General features: G+C 41.7%; 1 protein-coding gene across 6 annotated transcripts in view; it reads right to left on the reverse strand.

Annotated features, from left to right (window-relative positions):
- Positions 1 to 9,857, reverse strand: part of CNTN6 (contactin 6) — a 180,722-nt gene extending 170,865 nt beyond the window's left edge. For 4 of the 6 annotated variants that reach the window (XR_008329092.1, XM_053378160.1, XM_053378166.1 and 1 more), the window contains exon 1: positions 9,305 to 9,668. The gene's annotated coding sequence lies outside the window, so the exon portion shown is untranslated. Of the gene's footprint in view, positions 1 to 8,845; positions 8,949 to 9,304; positions 9,669 to 9,764 lie in introns of those variants that run through there. The other 2 variants (XM_053378161.1, XM_053378162.1) reach the window with 2 other exon arrangements.
- Positions 9,858 to 10,089: the final 232 nt, after the last annotated feature.

Raw genomic sequence — 10,089 nt, forward strand, 5'->3', positions numbered from 1 at the left:
ACCTGAAACTTACTCCCTCTTTGGCAATATGTTACTTGAGAGGTAAAGGGGAGGGGGAATAGGCAAAAATAATCTTGATAAAATGATATTGATTCATTGTGGCATCAAGTTGGCCCAGCTATTTCTTTCTCTTTATTTCAGTCTCATTAGACTGCTTCAACATGATTAATGGCTTGCTTAAAGGGTAATTTAATTTCTAACATAGTATGTACAAAAGATTATTCCTTGTTATGCCCTAGTCACATAAACTCCAACTTTAGAACACAGGGACCTTTAGTGTTTCGGTAACAAAAACCACAGAGAAATTTCAGGACAAATTATATAGTGGACAACAATCCATAGCCTGTTATTAAAACTGGAGATCGGATACATATTGATCTGAATTTGATCCTGAAGCAAGAATTACATTCTTTTAAAAGTGAATAACAAAAAAGATGTAATATATGCAGTAGGTTCCATAGCTGTGAATGTGACCACACAACTGAACATAAGAATATAAGAAGAGTTGTGCTGGTTCACACCAAAGTTGATATTGTCTAAAGACAGGCATCCCGCAATCTGGCCAGTGTGCACAACAGTCCTAACCTACCTGTATGATGCCCCATGTCTATAGTGATCAGTTTTATTTATTTATTTTTTAAAAAAATCCAATCAGCAATCATATATATATATATATATATATATATATATATATATATGAGTAACCTCACAAAATCAAGAGGGACTTCCTTCTGATTAGACCTGCTTAGGATTCAGAGTTCTAAGCTGAAGTAGCCAGGATGAAAACTGGAGCAGATCTTCATTCTGAAATCTAATTCACAATATTTATTTTTCTGGTTGTGTCAACCATCTGCTCTAGCACCACCCACCACTGGCATGCAACCCCAAAATGATTGCCCCTCAACAGAAAAAAAAAGTTTATCCACTCTTGAACTAGTCCAAGTACTCCAACTTTACCAGTATGGTATAGTGGTAAAAGTGTTGGTTTAGGATCTTGGAGACTAGGGTTCAAATCCCCGCCCAACCGTGAAACTCATTGGATGACATTAGGCGAGTCACAGCCTCTCAGCCTAACCTACTTCACAGGGCTGTTGCAGTGATAAAGGTAAAGGTAAATGACTCCTGGATGGTTAAGTCCAGTCAAAGGCAACTATGGGGTGCAGCGCTCATCTCACTTTAGGACGAGGGAGCCAGTGTATGTCCACAGACAGCTTTCTGGGTCATGTGACCAGCATGACTAAACTGCTTCTGGAGCAAAGGGATACCGTGATGGAAGCCAGAGGGCACAGAAACACCGTTTACCTCCCTGCAACAATGGTACCTATTAATCTACTTGCACTGGCATGCTTTCGAACTGCTAGGTTGGCATAAGCTGGAGCAGAGCAATGGGAGCTCACCCTGTCACGCAGATTTGAACCACCAACCTTTCGATAGGCAAGCCCAAGAGGCTCAGTGTTTAGATCACAGCACCACCTGCATCCTTGCTGCAATGATAAAGGGGGGAGGAAGAGAAACATGTATGCCACCTTGAGCTCCTTGGAGGAAAGATAGGATACAGCTGCAATAAATAAACTCAATAATCCTGATTCCATGCTGGTCAAACAGATACGTCCGTGTGTACTTCCTGGGAATATTTAGTGTTTTAAGAGCTCAGAAATGACACGCTGTTCAGATAATTTTTGTTGTTGTTTCCTGAAATTTGCACCTGAACATAAAATATTGTAGCCAGTGCTAGTCCTGCTCAGAGTAGACCCACTGGAATTAATAAGCATGACTAACTAATTCTACTCTGAGAAGAACTTAGTTGGGTATAGTGCTTAGCAGCTAGAATATTGAACCAGTGAGACCTGTGTTCAAATCTTTTGAAATAAAAGCTGTAAGTGTTTTTCACGGTAGATGTATGGAATAGAAAAGAGATAAGCAATCTGTGAAGCAAGTACACACTAATAACCGAAATAACTGGTTTGTCATTCATCTATATTTGAACATAGAACAATGTGGATGAAACTCAATAAACGAGCAGACTGGCATTCCACCAAAAATAACTTGGCTGCCTTTATTAAACTTTGGGGTTTTGCTGCTCCCTCTGTGAATAGTGGCAACTTCTCTTGGTTGACAGAATGAGTTTTTGTTTCTCTTAACTCTGCTGTTTTCCATCTTTCTTAATAAGAATGCTGCCAAGAAGAATGAATAAATCTGGCAGTGTTTCTGACTATCTTTCTCAATTTGATCTTTTTTATAAAAGAAACAGGCTGTAGGCACATTATCTGGTATGAAAAGTAAAGAACGTACTCCCATCTTCCAGAACGCTGCGGTAACCCGATTTCCTTCCACTTATAAGAAATCCATACAGATCCCGCAGTGCGAATCTGATAACCCCAGAATCTTCTCCTAGAAAAAAAGCTAAGGGATATTAATGATATCTTGCTTTACACACACATACTCTCTCTCACAGAGAGACACGCAAGTAGAGCAAGCACAGCCGAGATTGAACTGATTTGGATTTCAGCACAAGAAGTGCTAAAAAGCTATCATTGCACAGGGTGCCCGCAATACTGAGAAACGCTGGCCTAACTGCCTACAGGTGACCTGATCAGATCCATATTACATTTCATTTTGGAGCAAACCTTCCTGTTCTGCAAAGTCTTGTGAAGATTCTATTAAGATTTTTTAACGGACTATACCAGATCAGACTTTCTGGGGTGGGGGTGTGGGGACAGAATCTCATTCCTGAATGCTACTTCACATAAAATAAAACCATAAAAAACACACACAGAATAGCACATTATTTAGACCCAAAGTGAGTCTTCTCAATTAAGGAAGCTGTTCAGTCTACCGTTACATAGTAAGATGCAGCAGGACAGATATCTGTGATATTACCTGCACTTGCCCCAAGCTCTTGAGGCAACCATATGGCAGATGGAATATGAACTAGGTCAACTCATGTTCAGGATATTGATGTCTACAGATGTTCAAACATGGGTTGGGACAATGATTCAAACTGGTGTGGAACTATTTATAAGCTTGGGATGCAGAAAGGTATCACTTTAAGAGGGGATGGCACCATATTGGGGGAAATGGTCATGTTAGTCTATCCCAGGGCTTTTTTTTCCAGTGGGAACTCACCAGAACTAAGTTCTAGCACCTCTCAGGTCATTGCCATTATAAGAGAACAAGGGAAATGTTTGTGATGGGTTCTGGCACCACTTTTTCTAGACAAATAGCACTGGTCTATCCTATGTGTACATATGCAAATGTAGAGCTTAGTTCCGTATTAACATGAAAATAAGGACACATTTAAACTCACAGGCACGGAGTCTGCATGTTGTAGGAAGCTATACACAAATAGTTGTGATGGAAATGAAAACAAAATTCAAATTATTAGATGTAAAGGAAGCAGAACAGATACACAGTCCAATTTTGTGACAGATCTCCCCTAATTAAACAAGGAGACAAATCTATGCTACAAAGATATCTTGGGGGGGATGACTCCCCTTTCTGACAACTACCGATATTAGATGACTGTGGTTTCCTTTTATTCTTTATCCCTTTGTTGCTTTGTTGTTTTTAGGAAGTAAAAATCACACACAATAAATCACCCTCGCTAAAACAACACCATGCTGAAAGAATATGTGTCTGTGAAGATGGTGATACTCATGGGGCAAGCTATTAAACAGGCTAAAATTATTTGTGGTGGGAGAATTCGCTGGAAACAGTAGCATATGGGTAAAGAAGAGATAATTTAACAGAGAGCATGAGAGAATGGGATTTGACTGTTTTATTAGTCAGGGGATTAGAAGCCATGGGCCAGGGAGAAGGAACAGGTCTTTTATTAACAGTGCTAATACCCATTTAGTTTATCCAAATGTGATTGGAAAGAGCTACAATGTATAATCCTGAGAAGCTGAGCTTATGCTGAAAACTCCAATTCATCTATAATTAGTCCAATTCAAGCAGCCAGTTCAGGATGATACAAGAAACTTTATGAGATCTGTTAAAGCTATGCAAAGCAGTCTCTTTAATGAATTCAAAGGAAAGTAACAAAGATTATGGGAGGGGGTAAATCAAGTACAGCATATGTAAACATCTTCATTGCATGCAGCTATTAGAAACCTGCTTTAGAGACGCTTGGGATCCAACATTTGCTTGAGCCAAATATTGGACGATATGAAATAGTGGACTGCATTCTTCTTGGCCAAGCCTTTATGTGGCCTTGCTTCTCCAAGACTGATCTTTCTAGTGTCATGTTTAAGAACCTCTTATTCTGCTTTGAAACTTACAGCTCCCTCTTATCCACATTAGGTGCTGCGATGGTGCAAGCAGAGGCTTAAGTCACAATACCTGCACATGTACCTTTGAAGGCACAGACATAGACATTTGAACGTATGCAAGTTATGTTGGAAACTACTCCCACCTCTTTATTATGCCTTGGATCTCAACTTTCCTTCCATGAACAGAACAGAGTGATTGTTCACAGAATGAGGTTTCTGCTGCCCCCATTTCCATCTGCAGCACCCCACAGCCCTCCAAATGCTTTGGGGCACTGGGATACCTTTAGGATTGGGATGGGATATGATGCATGGCACTACATATAGAGAGGGCAGTTAGCAGGAAACTCTCCACTACATACGGGAATGGAAGATGCCTCCTTCCGGAAACTCTTGCAGTCAAACTGGTGCCAAATGTATTGTTCTGCTTTCCTTTGGACCACATCAGTGAGACTGAGAAGAGGGTCTTGCCATCTGGGCAGCCCAAGACCTGAGTATATACTGCCCAGGCTTGTGCCCCAGAAAGGTCACTTCGGCACTGCTAATGCAGCAAAAATAATACGGGAGGCAGCTGTTATAACCTCAACCTGATTGACATAAGGTAGGAGCATCACAGGCTGCCTTTATTGGTGGGAGAGGTAATCATGTCTCACTGGTCAGGTGTTGCCCACTTTATGCAGGCAGCCCCCAGTCAACCTTCCACTATCTGCCTGCTTCAGCGGGTGCTTGGAGCTCAGAGTATTACTCAATAAGCAGACCAAACTACTGCACTAGGCACCGTTCAGTGGCACACTGCTCCATAGTCTCTCGAGACAGACTGATGCCAACATTGCAGGAATGGCTTCCTGTGGTGCATCCTTCAAGTGCATGAATACCTATTCATTAGAATTATGTCCAAATCGAAAAAGAACTATTTGCTACCCTTGCTGGGTGTCAGAAATTTCATCAGCACCATTTATGGGTAATTTGAAACTGCAGGAGCCAATCACAAATCCCTCAAAAGCATGCTAAAGAAACCTCTAACTTCTGCTCCTCCAAGTCTTCAGCACATGATCTTAAAACTGCAACAGTGCAACATAAAAGTAACATATAAGCATGGGAAAGACATTCCCCATAGCTGATCTGCTCTCACACAACTGTGTGGAAAATGTCGATGAGAAGAAAAGAAAGACTTAGAAGAGCATGTGCGCATGACATCACGACACCTGCCTGCATCCACAAAAAAACTAGAAGAAATAACGCAGAAAGAAGAGAGAGAAAGAATGTAATGAATATCTTGAAAGCTAGTGGAGATAAGTAGAGGATGGTTTAGCAAGAGGCATCAAGTTCCTTTGGTTATAAGAAAATTCTGGAATGATAAGACAGAACGAACAATAGAAAATGATGCCAAAAGCAATTCCAGAGAAGCTGGAAAGAGTCCACAAAGGACACCTTGGGATGGTATTGTGCAAGAGAAGAGCATGAACAGGCCTGGCATGAACAGAAGATGGTTGGAGACAGTAGTACTTGTTCAAAACAACAAAAACAGAACAAAGAAACCATGATAATTAAGGAGATGTCCCGCAGAATCTGACAGCAACTCGCTACAGAACTATTTGAACTGGAAGGAAAGCATTACTTGCTAGTGGTTGATTATTATACTGTAGCTGTTACATTGAAGTAATTGAAAAACACCTCATCCAGTGCTATAACAAACCAGACAAAGGCAGGACCCTCAAGGCATGACATTTGTGATGAATTATTTCCTGACAATGGATCCCAATTTGAAGAATCCCATGGATTTGCAAAAGAGTGGGGTTTGATGCACACTACCAGCAGTCCATATTACCCACAATCCAATGCTCTGGCAGAGAAATGTGTTCAAACTGCAAAGTAGATACTGACCAATGTCAAGCAACATTGACAAGATCCATACTATGGGTGACTAAACTACCCATGGAATTGGGATACTTGCCCGCTCAAATGCTAAGGAGAAGAAGGCTCAAATCCAGGATACCTGCCAAAGACTCATTTCTGAAGCTTAGAGAGGCAGATCATCACAGGATGACACAAAGCTGGATTGTCAAAAAAGAAAAACAGAAATTCTATGATAAAAAGCCAAAATACTGAGACCACTCCTCAGAAATTCAAATGTAATGATTCAAAGCCAAGGCAGCCAATGACACCCTGGAACAGTCTCAGAGACTTCAGGATATCTCAGGTCATACAGAGTACAAGTAGAAAGCGAACAGTCACTAAGATGAAATTGCAGACACCGAAGATTTATTCCCAGAGTCACTTTTGCAGCTGTAAGAGCAGATGAGCCATAGGGAGAAGCTGAGAGGGATGAAACCATAACCAGTTTGGGTACCCCAGCAAGAGTGTCCAAGAGGTAATGGCACAAGAACCATAGGGAGAATAACTGTCATCACATGACTCTCCAGAGACAGCAGAAAATATAACCAACACTCACTCAAGGTAGGAAAGAAAATTCTACCTAAGCAGCGGAAAGAGTATGTCACACAACAGAAGCAATTATTAGCCCCGTTTGTAATTTGTAAAAACCAACCAACCTCAGAGCAGTTCATTAAAAAAATAATCATATATTGTCAACTAAATATATGGCAGGCAGCCCATTTAAGACAAGCAGTTGTAATTCACTAAGCCAGCTTCTGAAGTTCTGATTCAGAGGTGTGTACTGGATGGAGAAGTTGGTTACTACTCCACGCAGGCTCCCGGGCCTCCTCAGAAAGTTGTTTTTTAACCATTAATTCAGCTTGTGGTGAGTTTCTATATAAACTGCTGGCGGCAACACTCATATTGGGCTTCTCTTTTGCTCTCCGTAATTTCTAGGGCAATAATGATGGGCTATATATTCTTTAAACCTCCCTTTCATAGAAGCCGAATGAGGGCAGTCATCTGCCCGCTGCCACAACCCAGAATACCTCTGAGAATTATCCTACCCCGTGACATAGTTTGACATAGCAGCAAGGCTTTTGCGGTTCTTGTTGGTTTGGGGAGGGAAAGCAGAGGAACTTTAGTTACCTCACATTCTTGGGTATACCCAGTGATGGAGGGGGGAGAGCAGGTGGGGGCGGGGCTGGCACAATGGCACTCCACCAGGGGGGTGCACTCCCTCCGCACTCCTCTTCCCCCACCAGCCAATGGGTACACTCACACCGCCCCAGCTCAATTTCTAATTCACACACCAAATATTGATGCAACCTATAGTTTCTGCACACACCAAAAGCATCATCATCATCATCATGAAATGTGGCTCAGTGTGTATTTTTTAAAAAACCACCTAGATTCTGTGTAGAATGAGAGCCTTGAATCATTTACATGAACCCACTGATAACCAAAGCAGAGGCAGCTGCTTCTCACTGATGAAGATATATTGTGGCTGTGTTGCCTTCATGCTCAGCATTCCAAGTGGACATTTCAGTGGTAGAGTCTCTCCCTCCCTCCCTCTCTCTCTCTCTCTCTCTCTCATGGGTTACTTTAATTTCTCCTCCCTTTCCTCTTCCCACATGATACAAAATGGCTAAAACTAAAAAGTCTTTTAGAACGGACAAATTACTCTATCTCCTGGTAACCAACAAAAATAAATAATTTTTATTTATTTAATTTTTGCAATGGAAACCCTTTTTGAAATGCATGTAAAAATGTAGTTCTCTTGAATTAATAAACAAATGATGGATGCATTAAAAAACAATACTCCAGGGTTCTGTCTGAAGCTCCCTGCTGCTTCCCGCTCTTCCCAACTGACAGGACACACCTTTGTATTTGCCTCGTCAGCAAGTTCGATGCAGTCCAGCACTAAATGAAGGGAGCTTCTTAATCAGCATATAAACGACCACACCTTTTCAGCAATTCTGAACTCAGTGAGGTTATGCCAATGAACTGGACCGCTGACCTGGCCTTCGATAGCTCACGTGTCTTAAGGCCCTTATATCAGGGGCAGCCAACATGGTGCCCCTTAGAGGTTTCTGGATTAGAACTCGGACCACCCCTGGCCAGAATGGCTGGGGTTGATAGGAGGGGCTCCAACAACATTTGGGAGGGCACTACATTGGCTTATCCCTGCCTTATACTGTTCACCGTGCACTAAATGATGTGTTTGAAAGGCGAGACTATTTAAAGAAGTAACAAATGTCTGAATCCACACAGAAGCCTTAATCACACCCACTTGCAGAAACCACAAACTGCTCCATCAAGCACTGCATGCACTTTGGGCATAAAATGCACACACATCTTCTAGTTTCTGGTACTGTAAGCATTCCAAACTTTTCATAACATACAACAGCTCATCTAGCATACAAATGAAGCGACAGAAACACAACTTATTGATCTCTAAGTGGGGAAAAAACAACCACACCAATCCCCCGCCTTATGAACTTCAGTTCATTTTAATTTGACATTTTGTTTTCTGGTCCAAATCTTTCAACAAAAAAGAAAAGAAAAGATCCACTGAGCACTCTCCTAGTGAGGATACTTCCTCCTTGAAACTCAGTGAAATGAGCTGAAAAGAGACATTTAGTGCTTTGCATATGTTGGAACAGTTGGAAAATGAAACAAGCCACTGTGATCTTCCTTACCTTTTAAACGCGAGGGTCTAAAGCCATGTGCAAGTGCTAAAATCAGCACTGTCATCCTGTGTGCTACCCATTAAATGCTGCACGCGGGCACACCAACACACACACACACACACACACACACACACACACATATACACAGACAAGAGCTGTCGGAAGATACTCAGAAATATGCCTATTCTGGTGTCTGGGTATCAGCACCCTCTTTTATAAATGTTTTCCCCCTCGCATGAACACAGATTTAAGAGAAACGCAGCAGACCCTTCTCTTTCTCTATAAAATGCAATGGTTAAAGATAAAGAGAAGGGCAATCAGTCAGTCTCCTTTATTCTCTATCTCTCTTATGCTAATGCAAATCACTACAAGGCGGCGGGGGGGGGGAGTGTTGGAGAGACAAAAGAAAATGAAGCTTCCCTTCCAGCATTATTCACATTGCAACAGACAGCCCAATTTTGTACTTACAGATCTTAGCAGCCAAACGTCTCAGGATCTTTTGCAGTTTTCTGCCAAACTGCTACAAGCTCTCGAAAAGCCACACTGCTCATCCAGGCAAAACCGAGCCGTGCAGAATGTCCTATGCAGCTGGGAAATAATGGAACTCTTTCCCCAGCTGGGACTGCAAGCCTTTTATCCGCTGAGCATCCTCTATCTCTTGGCTGGGATTAACTGTGAAAGGCATGGCTTTCCCACAGCATCCACGACAAGGACCCGCACCATTAGGGCACAGGGACAAAAATGTGGCTAGCGCTTGGAATGCAGGGATCCAAAAATCCTACACATTTTCAAATTAGTTCTCTACTTGGCTCCCTTGCAATACAAGGACACACACACACACACAGAGAGAGAGAGAGAGAGAGAGAGAGAGAGAGAGAACACAAAGCTGTATGTCACACCCTCAGCATGATAGATCAAATGTTCTTACCATTTTTTCCACACAGATGTGAGCTCCTGCCAGGTATTAAAAGCTCCTTCTCGTCTTGAAATCTGGGTCACTAACTAATGTATTAAATTTCTAACAGGAACAGGGAGGGTTTTGCCTGGTCCCTGTTCATAAACCTGCACTGTTCACTATAAAGGATTAGGTTTGCCAAGCATGTATCTAAAATAAAGCAATACTCCAGTCCTCATTAAATATTTAATCCTACTATGGTGCGTGTATCTATCTTGTATTATATCTCTACCTGTTTTATATACAGTATGATGTGTGTATGTGATAATGTTCTTGTCTAAATAATACAGTAGCATAC

This window comes from Podarcis raffonei, chromosome 2, assembly GCF_027172205.1.
Source record: "Podarcis raffonei isolate rPodRaf1 chromosome 2, rPodRaf1.pri, whole genome shotgun sequence".
In the NCBI taxonomy this organism is placed as follows: Eukaryota; Metazoa; Chordata; class Lepidosauria; order Squamata; family Lacertidae; genus Podarcis; species Podarcis raffonei.